The 17,981-nt window shown below is 39.4% G+C and overlaps 1 long non-coding RNA gene across 1 annotated transcript in view; it reads left to right on the top strand.

Moving 5' to 3' along the window:
- The window catches only part of LOC137621182 (uncharacterized), a 102,732-nt gene extending 88,222 nt beyond the window's left edge, over positions 1-14,510 (top strand). The window contains exons 7-9 of the long non-coding RNA XR_011040160.1: positions 880-1,050; positions 11,200-11,370; positions 14,396-14,510. This is a non-coding gene — a long non-coding RNA (uncharacterized lncRNA). The remainder of the gene's footprint in view (positions 1-879; positions 1,051-11,199; positions 11,371-14,395) is intronic.
- The last annotated feature ends 3,471 nt before the right edge of the window (positions 14,511-17,981 follow it).

Raw genomic sequence — 17,981 nt, 5'->3', positions numbered from 1 at the left:
CTTAAAATTGATATGGAGGACATTCACTCGCACAAAAGAAATTAGCCCATGGATTCCAGTGGTGGGCTGGTTTCTAAAGAAAGGCATGTCGGCAGTTTGGTATGATTAGAGGGGTGATGATTATATTCTTGCTATATACAAAGTCCCTCGTATTATTGAGGTAAAGTACGATCACTTCGGGGTAGGGTAGTGTGTGGATGTTCAGGAGTTAGCTCACTGATGTCATTGGTGGAAAAATCCCATAAAAGCTAATTGGGTCTTTAATAAGGTCAGTCAAAAAATTTTCTATGTTAAGTAAGATTTGAAAGATAGTTTCCCCTTCCCCTAGATGCCCTGGCAAGTCGCCACTCTTTGAAGAATCTCTTCTGTCGGTCAGGAAAATTTTTACTTTTCTTTGGCTGTATCTTCCCTTACTGTTGTTGACTTGAAGCACCTGCACCTCAAGTGTCCATCAAATGAAACCTTTCATTTTATCTTCCTCGGGATGCTAGGGGGATGAGAAATTCTGGCAGTATAAATGACAACTTGGTTTACTATTTTGAGACCTGTCAGGGAGATTGAAAGAATAAAATTTAACTTTTTTAACTCTGGAGAACTAAGAGGTTATATTACTTAAGGTAACCCTGCCAAGGGAATATCAGGTTAACAGCACACATGTAGGGCCCAGAAAGTCATAGGGAGCAATGGTACATGAAGAAACACACAAGGTATGTTTAATATTGGACACTAAAAGGAGAAACTCTAATGGAAGTGTTGCTGATACTAGCCTGATTTGTAGAATTGGAGGCTAAGCGTGTTGAATGGTTGCCATTAAGGCAAATTGATATAAATATATGAACTAATGAATGAACCTATATTAACCATTTTATCTTATTTCAGGGTGCTGGCATGTATGAATTGAAGGAAACTCAATACTGATGTCATCACAATGCCAAATTTTTAAAGGATAACTGTCAGTTACTATGCAGCTGCTGAGGTGACTAAATTTAACATGCTTTGATTTTGAAAAATTGGACAGAAGTGATTGGAAAATATTGCTGCTGGATAAAGGTGATGCATATTTTGATTTTTTTCATATACCTAAAATTATATGGAAGTTGATTTTGTTGCTCATTGAATTATATTCAAACAAAAGTTAGATAATTATATATAGGTAACCAAACTTACGAGTAAGCTTTTAAAGGGTTGATTTTCCAGGGAGTTAAAGTTTATCATTATTTCCAGGTCCTATATAATGTTGAAAATAGAATCTTAATGTTTTTATCCAGGAAATGTCTAAAATTTAATTATAGTCAGTGTGATAAATATTCATTGACTTTCCTGGTAGCATATTTTCAAGTTAATTTGCATTAGTTAGCGCATATAATCAAAAGAACAGATGAAAGATTTGTAGCTACACTGATCATCTTGACTCGCAAGTCACAACCCTTGTTTTTAAAACAGCATATTAAAAAAGATACATTTTTCAATGATTAAACTTAGGAAACCTTGGATGGAAGATTATAATTTTTCCACCAACCCTATCCACTCACTCTGGTTTCAGTGACAACAATTACAAGCTGCAACTCTCAATTTCCTCTCCAATCCCTCTACTTTTAGTTCATTGTGCATCTGTGGGGCTTTATTCAAGTTGTATAAATTTAATGACATTTCCTTAAGTGCAAAGTTCATGAACTATAGATAAAAACCCTTGGCTTACATTTTTGTATATACAAGTATAGGTACTGTATAGATATGATAATAGGATTCATTACTTTTCTCTAGGTTCAGATTGAAGATGGCTTGGTAACATTCTGCTAAGTTATGGTCACCATTAAAAAAATTCAAGTGGCAAAGGTTTAGTGTGCAATTTTTTAGTTCTCTAATCATTTTAGCACTGAAATACACTAATACAGTTTTTAATATATTAAAAAATGGCTTTTGGCAAAGGAAAAACCTACATTTGCTGAGGTGTAGTGTGGTCCCCAAGAAGATTGGTGATAGGATTGCCCTTTCAAGCCTTTACCAGAAGAGTCCTTGGGGACTACACAGTACATTTGCCCCCTAAAATACACCAGGTTTATTGCATAATTCTTTAAGTTTTAATCAATCTGCATATTTTGATATTTAAGATCCCTATGGGTCCTGCGGACCTTCAGTGGTGGGTGCAGATGAGAACCTATGAAGGGGAGTGGATCTTCTCGCCCTCCCCCCAGATTTGATGCTGTTTTCGGACGCCTCAAAGAAAGTGTGGGGGGTCCACTCTGCACCACAGGTCCTCAGGCCTCTGGTCAGAATCAGAAAAGTGCCTCCATATAAATCTGCTAGAAATGAAGGCCGTATTCCTGGCCCTTCAACAGTTCCAACATTACCTGGCTGGTGTCAGTGTGGTGGTGAAGAGCGACACCACAGTAGTGGCTTACATCAACAAGCAGGGAGGTACCTTTTCAGAGCAGCTATCCCATCTCGCAGTAGAGATACTGAGATGGACTGAAGTCCACTCAATTCCACTAACGGCTCGCTTCATTCCAGGCAAGAGGAATGTGCTCGCCGACAGTCTGTGCGGAGCGTCTCGGATAGTGAGTACTGAGTGGTCTTTGGATCATCTAGTAGCCAACAAAGTCCTGACTTTGTGGGGTTCCCCAGCTGTGGATCTGTTTGCTACAGCACTGAACTTCAAGCTCCCGCTGTACTGCTCCCCAGTCCCGGATCCCAAGACACTCTGGCAGGATGCCTTCCAACAATGGTGGGACAACATCGACGTTTACGCCTTTCCCCCGTTCTCTCTGATGAGGAGGGTACTCAACAAGACCAAAATATTGGTCAATCTCTCAATGACCCTTATAGCTCCGCTATGGCATCACGCGGAATGGTTTCCAGACCACCTGCTACTCCTAACGGAACTTCCGAGAGAACTTTCTCCACGACACGAGCTACTCAAACAACCACACGCCAACATCTTTCACAAAGCCGTAGATTCGCTTCGACTTCACGCCTGGAGACTATCCAGCATCTCCTCACAGAGAGGGGATTTTCGCAACAGGTTGCGAACAGGATGTCTGTACACCTGCGAAGGTCATCCGCAGGGGTCTACTAGGCAAAGTGGCAAGTTTCTGTGGTTGGTGTCGTGGAAGGGCTCTCACTCCACTCGATGCCACTATTCCAGCAATAGGGGAGTTCTTCGTGTAGTTGCGAGAAGAAATGCGTTTTTCAGTCTCGGCAGTGAAAGGCTGGTGCTCAGCTTTAAGTCTAGCCTTCAGGCTCAAAGGAGTGGACATTTCTTCTTCGCTGGAACTTTCCCTACTCATACAAAGTTAGGAACTTACATGCCCTCAGTTGGAAGTGAGACCACCCCCATGGAACGTAGTTAGAGTTCTCAGGTCTCTTAAGAGACCTCCCTACGAACCATTACGCCAGGCTTCAGATCGCCACCTAACTTGGAAGACGGTGTTCCTACTAGCTTTGGCCTCGGCCAAGTGAGTCAGTGAACTTCATGGTCTCTCGTATGACATCCCCCATTCAAGGGGATGGGACGAGGTAACGTTCAGATTCGTCCCTGAGTTTGTTGCTAAGACTCAGAATCCGGGAGTGCTGGACCCTCGGTTCGACTCTTTACAGATTTTGAATCTTGGTTCTGTAACAGATGACCCAGACCTACTGTGCCCAGTAAGGAGTCTGAGGCTGTATCTCAAAAGAATGGCTGAAGTTCGTCCCCAAGTGCAGGCATTGTTTGTTAGCACTGGGAGAACAAAGAGGAAGGTTACCAAGAATACTATCTCAGCATGGATTCGTAGGGTAATCCATCTGTCCCTGAATCCTGACCCTCCTCCGTCACGTCGCCCCAGAGCACATGATGTCAGGGACGTAGCTACGTCCCTAGCCTTCAAGAAGAACTTTTCAGTGACACAGGTTCTACAAGCGGGGGTGTGGAAGCGTCAGACGACCTTCACAGCCCACTACCTGCAAGACGTGACCCACAGGAGACTCGATACGTTCTCTATCGGCCCTGTGGTGGCTGCACAAAAGCTGGTTTAAACCTCAGGCTCCTTAATGGATAAGTAAGGTTGAGGGCATTGTTACCCAGTCTTAGTGTGCATGAATGAAAAGGTTTGTCTGGCCCTTATTCTTTTCTTCATCTTCCCCTTGGGGAAAGCAGCATCCTGGGTTCTCTGCACAGCTGACCTCAAACCACTGCAGGTAAACCATGTTTCCTTGTGTTCCTAGTATTAAGCCAATACTGTCACGTCCCCAAACCCTGACGAGGTGGTATTGGGAGAGTCCTAGCCTAAAGTTTCCATCTAAAGGACTACAGGTCAACTTCCTAGGACGAGTCACACTTCAGACCTTCACACACAGCTTATGTAGGCCGCAGCCCTTGCGCAGCAAGGTTCTAGCGAGGTGCAGGGACTCCTTATTGTTGAGTGCTGACACACTCAGATACTGAGTCTCCGGGCAAAGCCAAAAGCCAGTACTGGCTGGGACTTACCACCCTTACTAAGTGGTGAGTCACTCATATTAGATAGCGTGGTTTGTATTTCAGTTACGGAACAAATGACAAATTCGTAGGTAATTTGTATTTTTCCTAACTATACAAACCTTAGCTATTTCATCAAACTTGCCCGCCAGCCCTATCCCCCGTGAAGTCCTACCTCTAAGCAAAGTGAGCTCAAGCACAGGTGTGTGTGAGGGTGGGGGGGTTAGAAAGCTACCCTCCCTACCCCCCGCTAACTAGTGGTGGGGTAGTAAACCCTCGTTAAAATTCTAATGGCTCGTCATCTCAGCTACGCCGAAAGTAATTACCCATATTAAATAGCTAAGGTTTGTATAGTTAGGAAAAATAAAAATTTCCTAGGAATTTGTCATATTTTGAAGCTTTTAGAGTGAACTGTCATGTGTGTATACTTAAAGTCTCAGTTCATGAAAACTGTTAAAGTTTTAAAGTTTTTTGGGCCTGGAGCTGTTTTGCAAACAATGCTCAAATACTGGTTAATTTTCTTAAGTCTGTTCCCTGCTGTTATTGCTGTAAGCTTTTTGAGCTTCAATGATTTTTTGAAATTTTTTATACATTCTATGGCTTTTAAGAGTTACCAGATTGTGTGGTCCAATGCAAACTGTTGCCTCTGTGCTAAATTATTTAAACTCCTATCCTATAGAATCTGTTTTAGAATGTAGGTTTCATTGATGCACAACTGGTTCTACCTATTTCAGAAATGTTTGAAATTGTCTCACCAGATCTAGAAAGAATTACTTTCCTTCTTCCTACTATAATGTATTTGCAAAGTATTGTATGAAAAAAGTTCTTTGTATTGAACTTGGAAATAAACTTTGGATTGCGATCACCTTAAATTTCTGTATCTTGACCTTTAAAATGAGTAGGTTTTTGCTTAATCCTAAATCACTTTTTATTTAATATCCTGTAAGTGCACCAGTTGTTTAGTTTTCTGTATTTAAGTTTGTAGAAAACTTTAATCTTTATTGTTAATCTTTGAAAATGCAGTGCTGCCATTTAAAGTTTTTTTTTTCCAGTGACGTACGAGAAGGTCCTCTCATTAAAATAATCCAAAGGCTCCATGCAGCTCTGATGATGAAGGATAAATTAAGTGATCGTTCTGATTTCTGAGGTTAGCTATACGTATTGTCTTCATACTTAGAACAGGCATTATATGCAGTCACTGTGCCTTTGGGACTAATTCCACCACCTGAGCTGTCTAAGAAGAAATATAGGTAAGGTTTGTATGGTAGATGTATTTCAATAAGTTTGATTGTGAATGCCAAAGAGTGAAGTAGATGTTTTTATATTGGCCTAAGTTAAATTAATCTAGTACTATACAGTATAAGACTACAGAATATGTTTTAGAAAATAAATTTAATGTATATTATAAAATAAATTTGTGTATATTTGAAATTCTTTGCAGTTGTATGAGAACTGGCTTGTGCCAGTACCGTATCTAAAATTTCGAGGAAAATGCCTTACTTGGTGTAATGGTATTTTATTACAAAGGCCTACCTTTAACGGGCTGCCCATCAACAAGAGCTTCTGGCAGCCTTTTTGTTAAGGGTTGGTCTACATAATTTTCAGTGTTGAATCCTTGTGAGGGGTAAGTGTGCTTTCAGAAAGCGGTATTTGTTCCGTAACCCAAATACAAACCACGCTATTTACATAGGGTTTACTTTCGGCGTAGCTGAAAGGACGAGACATTGGAATTTAACGAGGGTGTAATACCCCCGCGCTAATTAGCAGGGGGGTAGGGGAGTGGTAGCTAGTTACCCCTCCCCCATGACACACCGGTGAACTGCTTCACTTCACATTTGGGTCGGACAATGAACAGACACGTCTGTTCCGTCCTCGCATGGCAGCCATTAATGCTTTGTCTTACTAATAACTTACTTTTCTTATACTTAATATATATGTAAACATTCTTATGTTTATGTATATATTTGAGTAAAGAAATACAGTAAGTTTCCTTTTCAGTGTTTGTGCTGTGTGTGTGTGTAGGAAGTCCACTCATTGTACGACTCTTCTCCGTGTGGTCTCAGGCCACTACAGTGACTTTTCATGGGTCGCGATCTCTCCCTTGGTCCTTCGGTCTCCCTTCGGCGGGTGCCGTGGGGAATTGTCATCGCTGGACTTTACTTACTAATATGTTTCTCCGCTGTTCCTCCTTCCCTATGGGGAAATTGGGAGTTTTGTTTGACTACGGTCTCTCTCTCTCTCCTTGAGTTCGTTCACCCTTTTATTACAACTACGTATTACGGTAGCTTCCTTCCCGTTGCGGGTTGAATTGCTTCCGTTTATTTTGTCTCAATTATTTTTTTTATTTAAATCTAATTGTTTGTTAACTTTTCAGCCTCTGTGTAGAACGCTTCCCTTCGGGGTTCATTCGTTCTTACTATTAGTAACATTCTTGGTTGAATTACATATTTATAATTGTTATAATTCTGTTTTGTTACAGTTCTCCGCCTTCCCCCCCCCCCTCCTTCCCGTGAGTGTCAGTGGGGGAGGAGGGCGCATTCCTGTGTGTAATTCTTATATTATTTTCCCGCTGGGGTTCTTCTTCGGAGTTCCCATGGGGGAATTAATGTTAACTAATTGTTTTATTTTCACAGTTAACTATCTAGTTTTTCGTTTGCCTAATGTGCCTACAAAGCAGAGCTGTCCTGTTGGGGCCTGGGGAGTGTGCCATTGCCGCCGCCTCTACGACTTCGTCATGGGCGTGTCCCTTCTTCTAGAAGTTCTCCCGTGACCTGTCGGCTCCTTAGTTCATATAGAACCCTCAGGAGGTTCGCCTCCTGGGTGGGTTCTTCCCTTCCGAGGGAGGTTCCCTTCCCAGGTATGAGTTTTTTCCCCTTCATGGGGATTTCTTCTCCTACCTTAATTTTTTTCTGGTCCTCGGGCGGTTATGCTCTTGGTGCTGAGCTACCGCTTTTGAAACCATGCTCAAGGGGCTGAGCGGTTGCAAGGCCGGACCATGGTGTTCGTATGATTATGCTCTTGGTGCTGAGCGGTTGCACTTGCAGCTATGCTCAAGGGGCTGAGCAACTGCAGGAGCTCCTCTTCGGAGGGTTGCTCTTTATGGTCAGCTTGCTGATCCAACAGCCCTAAGGGGTGCCTTCATCAGTTCTTCCTGTCTCTTCTACGCATCCCTCTCATTCGGGAGAAAGGACACTCATAGAGACTCCTCTTCGGAGGACTCCCCTGCTGCTGTTCCTGAAGGCTCAGTGCCCCCACCCCCACCCCCACCCCCACCCCCGGACATCTTCAAGGGGGCAGCTGAGTCCAACGGTGTCTCCTGCGAGTGTCTTTCCCCCTTGGGGGAGTTCACTGACAGACTTCTCTTCGGAGGACTGATGATGGTGCTCCTGTCCGTGGTCGTCCTCATCTTCACCCGCAGAGGATCCTCCTCGACGAGAACAGACAGTTGATGCTGCTTCTCTAGACCTATCAGCAGTTCATTCGCGATCTTCGACACCTGCCAGATCTTCTTATCTTCGGCGCCTCCACCCCGTTTTCCAAACGGGCACCGGTCCCTTCGGGGCTAAGGGCTTATCTCACATGTGAGTAAGCCCTTTGGTGCCAGGTTTTTTTACCTGTGTAACCTCATTCTACTGCGCGCTCGCGCGCAGTAGCTCGCAAATGTTCCTGCTGTGCGCAATGAGCGCCAACGTTCGCCCTCGCGCCCACGATCTCCGGATCTGGGCACAAGTCTCCTGCTGTGGACCAGACTTCTGCTGAATCAACTCCTGATGGCCAACTCTTCTGAGACCTTCTGTGCGGCTACGCGCCATGCGCGCCTACGAACTCCTGAACGCCCACGATCGCCTGCTCGCCAGCGCACATCTGATCACCCTTTCCTGATGTGCGCATTGCGCGCCAACGTTCGCCCTCGCTCCCACGATCTCCGGATCTGGGCGCAAGCAGGGAGGTTGTTCTTCACTGAACTCCTCGTGCACCTGCTCGCCAGCACACATCTGCGCCCCCTTCCTGATATGCGCATACGCGGCATCGTTCGCCCACGCGCCCATGATCTTCGGATCTGGGCGCAGGCAAGTAGTTATTCCTTCGCCTCCTCGCCGACGATCTCTCATACGTCTAGCCGCGCATTTCTCCTGGCCACGCAACTACGCAACTACACTCCTACTATCTCCTGGTTCCTGCCTCGTCACGCAGTTCAAGAAGTTCCTTCGCTAGCGCACAGGCGCTCACAGGTTCTTCTGGACTCGCAGTGCCTCCACTTCACCATGCCGCCCAGGAGATACCTAGGTTATCGCACAGGCACTCACAGGCATCCCTGGGCTCTACTTATGCGCCCGCGCGATTCGTCGCCTGCGCGCAAGCGTTTTCAACGCCAACGCTTCAATCGTCGTAGGTTTCCTACACGCCCACGTGTTAACTCACCAGATCTAGAATGAATTACTTTCCTTCTTCCTACTATAATGTATTTGCAAAGTATTGTATGAAAAAAGTTCTTTGTATTGGGAACTTGAAATAAATTTTGGATTGCGATCACCTTAAATTTCTGTAACTTAACCTTTAAAATGAGTAGGTTTTTGCTTAATCCTAAATCCCTTTTTATTTAATATCCTGTAAGTGCACCAATTGTTTAGTTTTCTGTATTTAAGTTTGTAGAAAACTTTAATCTTTATTATGAATCATTGCAAATGCAGTGCTGGTATTTAAAGGTTTTTTTTTCCAGTGACGTACGAGAAGGTCCTCTCATTAAAATAATCCAAATGGTCTATACGGCGGTGATGATAAAGGATAAATGAAGTGATCGTTCTGATGTCCGAGGTTATCTTTATGTATTGTTTTCATACTTAGGACAGGCATTATATGCAGTTACTGTCCCTTTGGGATTAATTCCACCACCTGAGCTGTCTAAGGAGAAGTATAGGTAAGGTTTGTATGGTAGATGTATTTCAATAAGTTTGATTGTGAATGCTAAAGAGTATAGTAGATGTTTCTGTATTAGCCTAAGTTAAATGAGTCCAGTACCATACAGTACAAGACTACAGAATATCTTTTAACCGTTTTACCCCCGGGGTATTTGGAAATTTCCAACCCTTAACTCCCAGGGGGTTATTTTTTTCCCAGCACATTTTGCAGTATATTTTTTTTAAATTGCTCTAACAGCCTTAATTTTTGTCATAGAGAGGTCAGGTTGGTCTCATTCTCTTGGAAAATGCCTGAATTTTCTCAAAATAATCAAAAAATATGAAAAACAAATTTTTATAGCATTTTTTTGTACGTCCATGGGGGTAAAGGGATGGCTTTTGTGAAACGTACCAGTACGTCCTTTTGGGGTAAAAGGGTTAGAAAATAAATGTAATGTATATTGAAAAATAAATTTAATGTATATTTGAAATTCTTTGCAGTTGTCTGAGCACTGGCTTGTACCAGTACTGTATCTAAAATTTAGAGGAAAAAGCCTTAATTGGTGTAATGGTATTTTATTACAAAGGCCTACCTGTAACGGGCTGGCCATCGACAAGAGCTTCTGGCAGCGTTTTTGTTAAGGGTTGATCTACATAATTTTCAGTGTTGAAACCTTGTGAGGGGTAATAGTTCTTTCAGAAAGCAGTATATTTTTTACTTGGAATGTCTCAAATACTCTTAAGATTATTTCAATCTCCCTACAAAAACATTCTCACACCTGTCTGTCCAACCTCTCTTCTCTTTTTAGTGTCTGAATTGAGAAGGAATTGCACTTGCTGTGATTGGAGTTCTCAAGACTAATTGTGGGTGCTTTGGTAGTTTTGCTAACTACTCGATAATGTTTGATTCTTAGAGATACTGGTAGATATTCTTAAAATTGATATGGAGGACATTCACTCGCACAAAAGAAATTAGCCGATGGATTCCAGTGATGGGCTGGTTTCTAAAGAAAGGCATGTTGGCTGTTTGGTGTGATTATATTCTTGCTATATACAAAGTCCTTCGTATCATTGAGGTACAGTACCATCCCTTCGGAGGAGGGTAGTGTTGATGTTTCGGAGTAAGTTCGCTGCTGTCATTTTTGGAAAAATCCCATAAAAGCTAATTGGGTCTTTAATAAGGTCAGTCAAAAAATGTTCTATGTTAACTAATTTTGATTTTTGTTAATTCTTATAATCATTCTCCCTCTTAAAGTAAGATTTAAAAGATAGTTTCCCCTTCCCCTAGATGCCCTGGCAAGTTGCCACTCTTTGAAGAATCTCTACTTCTGTCGGTAAGGAAATTTTTTAGTTTTTTTTGGCTGTATCTTCCCTTACTGTTGTTGACTTGAAGCAGCTGCACCTCAAGTGTCCATCAAATGAAACCTTTCATTCCTTCTTCCTTGGGATGCTAGGGGGATGAGAAATTCTGGCAGTATGAATGACAACTTGGTTTACTATTTTGAGACCTGTCAGGGAGATTGAAAGAATAAAATTTAACTTGTTTAACTCGGAAGGACTAAGATAGAGGTTATATTACTTATGGCAACCCTTCCAAGGAAATATCAGGGTAAGAGCACACCTGTAGGGCCCAGAAAGTCATAGGGAGGAATGGTACATGAAGAAACACATTAGGTATGATTAATAATGGGCTGTAAAAGGAGAAACTGATGTTGAAATGTTGCTGGTACTAGCCTCATTTGTAAAATTGGAGGCTAGATAGTGTTGAATGGTTGTGCTTAAAGCAAATTGTGATATGAATATGAATTTAATGAATGTACCTATATTAACCATTTCATCTTATTTCAGGGTGCTGGTATGTATGAATTGAAGGAAACTCAATACTGATGTCATCACAATGCCAAATTTTTAAAGGATAACTGTCAGTTACTATGCAGCTGCTGAGGTGACTAAATTTAACATGCTGAGATTTTGAAAAGTTGGACAGAAGTGATTGGAAAATATTGCTGCTGGATAAAGGTGATGCTTATTTTGATTTTTTTTCATATACCAAAAATTATATGGAAGTTGATTTTGTTGCTCATTGAATTATATTCAAACAAAAGTTAGGTAATTATATATAGGTAACCAAACTTATGAGTAAGCTTTTAAAGGGTCGATTTTCCAGGGAGTTGAAGTTTATCATTATTTCCAGGTCCTATATAATGTTGAAAATAGAATCTTAATGTTTTTATCCAGGAAATGTCTAAAATTTAATTATAATCAGTGTGAAAAATATTTATTGACTTTCCTGGTAGCATATTTTCAAGTTAATTTGCATTAGTTAGCGCATATAATCAAAAGAACAGATGAAAGATTTGTAGCTACATTGATCATCTTGACTCGCAAGTCACAACCCTTGTTTTTAAAACAGCATATTAAGAGATACATTTTTCAATGATTAAACTTATGAAACCTTGGATGGAAGATTATAATTTTTCCACCAACCCTATCCACTCCTCTGGTTTCAGTGACAATAATTAAAAGCTGCAACTCCCTATTTCCTGTCCAATCTCTCTACTTTTAGTTCATTGTGTATCTGTGGGGCTTTACTCAAGTTGTATCAATTTAATGACATTTCCTTAAGTGCAAAGTTCATGAACTATAGATAAAAACCCTTGGCTTACATTTTTGTGTATACAAAAAAAAGGGTGGGGGCTCACATGCTGCACCACACGACCTCAGGCCTCTGGTCAGAGTCAGAAAAGTACCTCCACATAAATCTCCTAAAGATGAAGGCCGTCTTTCTGGCCCTTCAACAGTTCCAACAGTACCTGGCAAGTCACTGTGGTGGTGATGAGCGACAACACCACAGTAGTATCCTACATCAACAAGCAAGGAGGTACTCTTTTGCAGCAACTATAGATTTGATAGTAGGATTCGTTACTTTTCTCTAGGTTCAGATTGAAGATTGCTTGGTAACATTCTGCTAAGTTATGGTCACCATTTAAAAAATTTAACTGGCAAAGGTTTAGAGTGCAATTCTTTAGTTCTCTAATAATTTTAGCACTGAAAAACACTAATACAGTTTTTGATATATTACAAAATGGCTTTTGGCAAAGGAAAAACCTACGGTACAATTGCTGAGGTGTAGTGTGGTCCCCAAGAAGATTGGTGATAGGATTGCCTGTTCAAGCCTTTACCAGAAGAGTCCTTGGGGACTACACAGTACATTTGCCCCCAAAAATACACCAGGTTTTTTTCATAATTCTTCAAGTTTTAATCAATTTGCATATTTTGACTTTTAAGATTTAATCTTGTGGTTGCCTATTGAAAACGTCCTTGGCTGTAATCTGCCAGACGGAAGTTGGAGTCCTGCTCAAACTTGATAGCTTCTCTACATCTGCAACCTCACCATTCTTGTGAGCTAAGATAGAGTGGAGCCTATAGGTCTACCTAATGACTCCTCAGCATTGTCCTGCTAGCGAGGACACACTCACTGTTCCTTGGCTCTGCCATTCACGTGTGGCCTTTAAGCATCAATTTATACTGTTTTAGCCCTTAATTGCACGGACTTTCTAGCTTTGTTATACTTCTCTTCATGATTTTTTTCTTCCATCTTTGTGTCCAACCTCAAAATGTTAATATTGCAAATTTGGAATTTTTTCCTAGTGTGCATGTGCACAATGTCCCCCCATGACCTAGTGTTTGAACTTAAGGGCAAAAATTCTTTGATCTAATCCTAGTTTGAATGATTTGGAGAAATTGAGGTTTGTATTCCTTCAATTTTTTAATGTATATTCCATTACATTGATTTTTACTCAATGGGTAAGATACCATTAAAGCAGATTTGTCTGGAGACTCCTTCAGCTTGCTTGTTAGGATGTTGTTTGGATCTTGTTTCTTTGGTCACATTTAAAAAAACTGTTAGTCTCAAGTCAGGTTAGGTGTTTGTGTGCTGTTATTTCTGCCACATCACTACTCTTTTGGCTACTAAAGTCTTTCAACACAAGATTTTTCTGAATGGTCTATAGCAGCACCCCTTTTTTTCTCTTCTATTTTGCCTCCATTCTCACTTCAGTTTTTCCATCTAGCTTGCCAACTACTTCAACTTTACAATAGGGAAACTGCTAAAGTGCACCCTTATAGTTGAACCTCGATGCTGAACAGCTTCTCTGCCCATTTTTTCTGGGCCTAAGCATCCACACTGTTAAGACTTTGATGTGTATTGTGGGGTTCTTTGAAGATTTCATTATACCCCTCTTACTCTTCCTTTGATTTTTGAGCCTAAAAAAGAAAGGCACTCTTCCTTTTTTTTTTTTTTTTATTAAGTAATGGTTGCTGATGACCTGGCTGATCTTGATACCTGGCCTGTTGCTTGTAACTTAAGTAATCCATTATGAAAATATAAGTAATCCATTATGAAAATATCCTATGTACTAAGGTAGTGTTTTAGGAGGCAGGTATATAAAGTATATATGCCATGATAGTATTACTACTACTAAATACACATTCCTCTCCAGGTCGTGGAGGAAGTGCCAGTTGTTAAGCCACAATATTGTCAACTTACATCTTTTATGCCCATCAATAGGGCATGGGCACCATCTCAAATATAGTTACATTCAAATCACTTCAGATATAAAGTGTAGATGGGGCATCAAATAAAGTTACTTCCTACCATATTAAATTGATATTGTGAGTCTCCATTTGTTATTTGAAATCTTGTTTGACCCATCGATTTAATTAATCTGGTTTTATAGTCTTACCCAAATATTACTTTAGTACAAAAGATACAAAAATTGGAGAAAAACTTACCCAACTTCAACCCAATAGTTCAAATATTGTAGGTTTAAATCTTTCCTTGTAATACTGCAATTATGTTTGAGTAAATGTATTGCCACTTGTACAAAATTTTTTGGTAATGTTTTTTTTATTAAATCTTAATACTTTATATTTTAATAAATGGGCTTTGAAAGTGTTTAGCAGTATAAAATCTATTAAATATTGGAACCTGAGTTATCTTAAATACTTTTGAACAGTTATTTACAGATTTTTATCATTCCAGATTCTGTTACTTCAACCTGATGACAAAAATACTTGGAGCAAATAAATAGACTTAAATACAATGGAAAGATGGATATTACTCACATGAATAGACAATGAGTTTATTGCACCCACATCCCGGCAGAGGGAGGAGATAATCACTCGTGCGTACCTTTGAAGATGGAGGTCACCCCACATTTGCTTTGTAGTATCACTCAGAAGGGGGATTGAAGCTGCAACTTACAACCCAACACCACCACCACTGGGGGTCTATTTATCACTCAGCCCCTGATGAGAAGGGGGATTGAAGCTGCAACCATCCCAACACCACCACCACTGGAGGTCTATTGATCACTCAGCCCCTGATGAGAAGGGGGATTGAAGCTGCAACTTGCAACCCAACACCACCACCACTGGAGGTCTATTGATCACTCAGCCCCTGATGAGAAGGGGGATTGAAGCTGCAACTTGCAACCCAACACCACCACCACCACTGGAGGTCTATTGATCACTCAGCCCCTGATGAGAAGGGGGATAGAAGCTGCAACTTGCATCCCAACACCACCACCACTGGAGGTCTATTGATCACTCAGCCCCTGATGAGAAGGGGGATTGAAGTTGCAACTTGCATCTCAACACCACCACCACTGGAGGTCTATTGACCACTCAGCCACTGATGGTGAAGGTTATTGGCCTACACTCCTACCCTTAAGAAGATGGAGACTATTGTACACTCCCAAAGTGGATGTATTCTGAAACCTACTGTTAAAACACTTCGTACATCGGAGGAGAATTGTCAATACCTTTGTGGAGAATTTTAGCTAAACTGCAGTGTAAAAGGAAAGGGCATAAAAAACATGCTAAAAGCATACATATTCGTCATTATTTTGCTATAAATAGTATATAAAATAAATAAAAGACAACAGATTTTAACATTTTTTATTCAATGATCACCTTATTTTGTTTGAATAAAACAATTGTCTCAACTAGATCAATCCTTTACAACTTTAATTTATTATCATGTCTTATGCATAGTATAGTTACAAATGTAATATCTACAGATTCAGTATAAGGAACCGAACTAGCAAGTGAGATTATGTAGAATGTCATCCTTAAGAGCATAAGGTATCTTACATGATAAACGGTTTATGCTTTAAAATATTTTGAGTTATGTTTTAATGGTAAATCATAACCAGTTAAAAAAAACTGGTTATGCTTTACCATTAATACATAACTCTAAAATTTTAAAGCATAGCCAGTTTATCATGCAAGATGCCTTATGCTCTTAAGGATGACATTCTACTTAATCTCACTTGCTAGTTCAGTCCCTTATACTGGATCTGTACCGATATCACATTTCTACTGTACTGTTCACAAGACATAATAGTAAACTAATTTTGATGGGGTTACATGGCAACAGTTTAGTAATTGATAAAGTTGTACTTAATCACAAACTAAATAATTTAAAGCAAGGATATTAATTTTGTCACCATTTCAATCATATGAAGAGTGTTAAATTTGAATCTGTCAGCCATTTAATTTTTCTTGGCACTTATTCTATCCTCACACTGATTAGTTATCAGCCAACTCCAGAAAAGAACAGTTGCCCTAACTAACAGAACCTATAATTCAGTTTCCCGTAGGCCTACTCATATCAAGATCAGGGACCTGTAAAAATCCAACCTATTCACAGCACAAGGTCAGTGCTTGTATGAAAAACAACTAAGACAGACACTGCTATAACTGCTAGATACATTTAGGCTACCGATTTTATTAGTAGAAACTGTAGCATTAAATTTTCTTAAATAAAAGCTGTTCTAACCATAGGTAACTAAAACCAGTTCACCTAATAGGTATCTAATAAAACTAAAGTGACTGTTCAACTTACACTACTGAATCTATTAGAGATACTAGCACTAAATAATTATAAGTTCATCTAAGCTCTGGTAACTAATAAAAACCAGTTCACCTAAGGGGTAACTAGTTAAAACCAGTTCACCTGATGGGTAGCTAAGAAAAACTGTTCCCCTTTTAAGAGCCAAAAACACCTCTGTTCACTATCAGGGGCAACTTATAAAGTTTTCCTAATCACAGGTACCTAAATACAAACTGTTCCCTTAGTCTTGGATATCAAACTTTAGTTCAATGAGACATGGATAAGCAAGACTAACAAATCTAGTATTTTGACTAAAAAAATGACTAGCCTAATAGATCATTTTACCAATTTTCAAAAAATTACTTTAATCCTAAAGTTAGGCTGCTGGACCATAGACCCTATTTTAAACGCTAGACTTCGTAGAAAATTTTCATTTTATGTTACACAACTTCCAAATAGTACTTAAATATTTAAGCTTCAAAAATTTAAAATCTAAATTTTCCACATCCTGTAAAATTTGGAACTTTCTAAAACTTACTAAATAAATTTAGCTCATCCAAAAAATTCAAGGCAATCAACTTTAATTTTATAGATTCAAATAATTTCACTTTGATTCAGAAACGGTATATCAAGGGAATATATTCTAACATAAAACTTTAGATTTAGTTATAAAACTAAAAATTTACCTATACAATTTGTTGGCTTTAACCTATGGCAAATATTTTGAAGCTGGCATTTACCAGCTTTCACAAGCTTTAAAATTCAAATTAAGTTCATAACAAAACTTAAGGTAGTGCAAAGTAATTAAACTGATGTGCTAAGTATCAAATAATCCTGAACAATTTTCTGTGATTGTGAAATTTACTATAAATTATTTATGTGGGCTATGTAGATTATAGGTTTCAATAATGTCAAGAAATTAAAGTGATTTTTCTTCAAGTGCTGTTAGTACACAATTAGTACTTTATATTAAGGATCCAAATATTTTGATAAAAGGAATCATGTAATCAAGTAGGAAATTTTTTTATATTTATTTAATTTGACTTACATGTATCTACAGTTTCCATAAACAATATAATTATGTTACACATTCAACAAGGTAATGTTCTCAAACCCTGCCCTATGTAGACTTTTATGTATATGGTATAATAAACAAAAGATACTTCCAGCTAAAGGACAGACTAAAATTTTTTGTTGACAGTATTCAACTAAATCTAATGAATAGCGCCATGAAATATGCTCCCAGCTTCACAACCTTTCGATCAACATTGTCCATATATAATGCACAAGTAATTAAACCAAACAATAGTTTTTATGAAATCAAATTAAAAACTTCCTACACAATTTCTAAAAAGAAATTTAATCTTTTTCCAACACTGGAAATGACTATTTCTCTAGCTTAGCAAAGTTAAGGCATCCATGGAAAATATAAAGCAAGCCTTTCAAAAACTAGGATTTCTTCAATAACCATAAAATTTGTTACTGGTGGAATCAAGTACCAAAATACTGATTCAGATTAGAGAACCAATACAAACTTTACCAAAGTCTTAAATCCTAAAATGAAAAAGTTTATCAAATGTGATATGCTTAAATTTTTTTAACAATAAACCCAACAATATTTTAAATTTGAAAAAGTCTGATGCAAAGGCAATAGCTTTTTTTTTGGGGGGGAGGGTGTTTAAATTCTAAAACTGAACCTAGCCACTTATCTTCAACTACCTCTTTCCAAAAC

The sequence above is a fragment of the Palaemon carinicauda genome, chromosome 27, assembly GCF_036898095.1.
Source record: "Palaemon carinicauda isolate YSFRI2023 chromosome 27, ASM3689809v2, whole genome shotgun sequence".
Taxonomy (NCBI): Eukaryota; Metazoa; Arthropoda; class Malacostraca; order Decapoda; family Palaemonidae; genus Palaemon; species Palaemon carinicauda.
The sequence above is the reverse complement of the archived record's forward strand: the minus strand, read 5'-3'. Positions and strand labels throughout refer to the sequence as shown.